The 3,950-nt window shown below is 35.9% G+C and overlaps 1 pseudogene; it reads right to left on the bottom strand.

Moving 5' to 3' along the window:
- Positions 1 to 805: 805 nt before the first annotated feature.
- LOC114101577 (heat shock cognate 71 kDa protein pseudogene) lies at positions 806 to 2,800 on the bottom strand (annotated as a pseudogene).
- Positions 2,801 to 3,950: the final 1,150 nt, after the last annotated feature.

Raw genomic sequence — 3,950 nt, 5'->3', positions numbered from 1 at the left:
ACAATAACTAAACTGTGGAACCAACCTAGATGTTCTTCAGTAGATGAATGGATAAAAAAAATGTGATATATATACACAATGGAATATTATTCAGCATTAAAAGAGAATAAAATCATGGTATTTGCAGGTAAATGAATGGAGTTGGAGAATATAATGCTAAGTGAAGTTAGTCAATCCTAAAAAATCAAATGCCAGATGTCTTCTCTGATTTAAGGATGCTGATTCATAATGTGGTGGGATGGGGCATGGGAGGATTAGATGAACTCCAAATGGGGAAAAGGGGAGGGAGGAGAAGGGAGGGGGCATGGGGATAGGAAATACGGTGGAATGAGAAGGACATCATTACCCTAAGTATATGAATGAAGACATGAATGATGTGACTCTACTTTGTGTTCAACCAGAGATATAAAAAATTCTGCTCTATATATGTAATATGAATTAATGCATTCTGCTGTCATATATAACAAATTAAAATTTAAAAAATGAAAAAAATCAATATTACCATATAATTTCTTTCAAGCATTTTATTTTATGATTAATTATATGCAAATATTGCCTAATGTTCAATCATTCTGGGATACTAGAATAAAAATTCCCTGACCATTCTGAACAATTATTTTAATGTATTGCTAAATTCAATTTGCCATATTTCATTTTGAAATTGAAGTCTCAAATTGTCATATACTTTGACCTATTGAGGATTTTTTTGCCAATTTTAAATAGTTTTATTTAAGACATTGCATTTTCCATTTGCAATACAGTGCTTATAAAGTACAATGTTATTTCCTTTACCTGTGTACCCATTCTATATGCAAGTATTGAGAATGCCCAGTAATTTGCTACAAATTTGGGCCCTTCCATATTTTACTGTGTAGAATAATGCAATATCTGTACTTGGACTGACATTATCAACCTCTTCAATAGTGGGCCCAGAGGAAGTACCACCACCAGAGAGGTGACCCTCCAAGCTTTTCTCCTGGCATGCCTCCTGCACTCTGGAACAGCTTGGTGATGGTGGGGTTGCAGACCTTCTCCAGCTCTTTCTGCTGATGTTTAATTCTTCCTTCTCTGCAGTCTGATTCTTATACAGCCAGTCAATGATTTCATTACATTTGTTAAAATCTTGTATTTGTCTTCATCAGTTATCTTGCCTTGAAGTTTCTCATCTTCAACAGTCACTTCCATGTTGAATGCATAAGACTCCAGAGAATTCTTGGATGACATATTGTCCCTCTACTTTTTGTCTTCAGCTTTGTACTTTTAAGCTTCCTAAGCCAGGTTCTCAATGTCCTCCTTGCCTGAACAATCTCTGTCATTAGTGATGGTAATCTTGTTCTTTTTTTCCTGTACTCTTATCTATGGCAGAGATATCGAGGATGCCATTGTCATCAATATCAAAAGTGACTTGAATCTGAGGAAGACCAAGGGGTGCAGGAGATGTGCCTGTGAGTTCAAACTTGCCAAGCAGGTTGTTATCCTTGGTTATGGCATGCTTACCTTTATATATCTGAATGAGCACACCAGGCTGGTTATCAGGGTAGTTGGTGAAGCTCTGTGCCTCCTCAGTAGGAATGGTGGTATTGCACTTAATAAGGACAATCACGACTCCACCAGAAGTTTCAATACCAAGGGAAAGAGGAGTGACATCCAAGAGCAGCAAATCTTGAACATTTTTAGGCTTATGTTCAGATAAAATGGCTGTCTGGACAGCTGCACCATAAGCGACAGCATCATCAGGGTTGATGCTCTTATTCTGTTCTTTTCCATTGACGTTCTACAAAAGCTTCTGAATCTGGGGCATATGAGTAGGACCACCCACCAGTACAATATCATGGATATGTAACTTGTCTAACTTGGCATTTCAAAGAGATGTTTCTACAGGATCAAGGGTGCCACGGAACAGGATTCAACTCTTCAAATCAAGCACAGGTAATGGAGGTATAGAAGTTGATTCCTTCATAAAGAGAATCAATCTCAGTACTAGCCTGTTTGCTGGAAGAGTGGGTATGCTTAGCTCTTTCACATGCAGTATGGAGATGTTGGACAGCTCTTTTGTTTTCATGGATGGGATGTCCTTCTTATGCTTTTGCTTGAACTCAGAGATAAACATTGACCACACGGTTATCAAAATCTTCTCCACCTAAGTGGGTGTCTCCAGCTGTGGATTTGACCTCAATAGTGAAGATTGACACATCAAAAATGCCACCTCCTAAATAAAAATTAGCACATTTCTTTCAGCTCCAACCTTTTTGTCTAAATCATAAGCAATAACAGTGGCAGTTGGCTAATTGTCCTAAGTACATTGAGACCAGCAATAGTTCCAGCATCTTTGGTTGACTGATGCTGAGAGTCACTGAAGTAAGCTGGCACTGTGACCACAGCAATGGTAACAGTAGGCCAGTGGTAAAGGTAGTCCTCTTCAATTTCCCTCATCTTTGTCCCAACCATAAAAGATACCTCCTCTAGATAGAAACTTTTTGTCTCACCCTTGTATTCTACTTGGACTTCGGGCCTGCCTGCATCATCCACCACCAGTGCTTCATATTAGACTGGACAACAGCATCATCAAATCTCTGTCTTATCAGACATTTGGCATCAAAAACTGTGTTGGTGGGGCACATTGCAACCTGATTCTTTGCAGCATCACTGATCAATCATTCTTTGTCAGTGAAGGTGACATAGCTTGGGATAGCTGGGTTCCCCGATTGTTGGTCATTATCTCCACTTTTCCATGCTGGAAGACACCCACGCAAACATAGGTGGTGCCAAGATCAATGCCGACTGCAGGTCCCTTAGACATGGTTCCATATCCATAGGCTAGAATATAATTTCAAAAAAAACACACAGATCTCAAAAGCTGCCCCCATACTCAATGATCTGACCTATTGTTTTTAAAATTTCACTTTTCCTTGGTGTTCTTCCTTTACTATATATTTAAAGGTATTTCTATAATATTTTCTTAGAGTTATATTTGCTTTGTATAATCCATTTTTTCCCAAGGACACTTTATGATTTAAATATTCTACTTCTTTTGTCAGTTTTGGACATTCACGATTCCTCTGAAAATTATCTATTTTGTGATTAGTATATTTATTCATAAATTCTATTGCTTTCTTGCTTTCTCTTTAAATTCAGAATTTTTGACCAGAAATCAAAACCATTTCATTGCTGGTTCTTAGTGATATAAACAAAATTATTAAAAACAGAGACTTATTTTCCCCAAAGGAGATAATTATAAATCATATTTATTTGGACATTTTTCCTAACAATCTGACTTCTACTGTCTTTTTCTTGTTTCTCAATAATGAAAAGAACTTGAAAAATTTCCTAATGATTGTTTAAGCATAAAACAACTAGATTACATGTCCCACAAATATTAGAGAATTGGTGTCAACATAGCAATAGCAAATCTTAAAGCCCAGTGCTTGTCAGCTGAGGAGATGCTCAATTCTTTTTTAAAGAAACCAATGAATGGGGGACAAAATTATTATTGCTTATACTCTCTTCAATGTGTTTCCATTGGCTGTTTGAAAATTGAAGAAGAAAGTGGTTCCAGTTTGATAAATTTTAAATTATATTAAAAAATAACCAAACATGGTTCTTTGTAGAATATATAGATTCTATGATAGTTCAGCTGAGCTCTTTAATTCTGTACCAAACTTAGGATTTGCTAAGCAATCTATTTTCTTAAAAATATTTCCAATTATTAAACATTGTCTATGGATGTTCATTTATAATATAATATTAAGTATAGCTTTTTAAATATCTTCACCCTAATAAAATATATGTTAGTATAAAAAGTTGGAAATACTCAAATGGCCTAAGGTGGAAAAAACCCCTAAATCTTGAAGCTAGTTATCCCTTTATATAGTTTGGAAAAACAAAACCTTATCTAAACATAGCTTGGAAAATCAAATGATTAGAAATACCAATGTGAAGAATGAAGCATA

Source organism: Marmota flaviventris, chromosome 15 (assembly GCF_047511675.1).
Source record: "Marmota flaviventris isolate mMarFla1 chromosome 15, mMarFla1.hap1, whole genome shotgun sequence".
NCBI lineage: Eukaryota > Metazoa > Chordata > Mammalia > Rodentia > Sciuridae > Marmota > Marmota flaviventris.
Note: the sequence above shows the minus strand (reverse complement) of the source record. Positions and strands in the feature narration are given on the sequence as shown.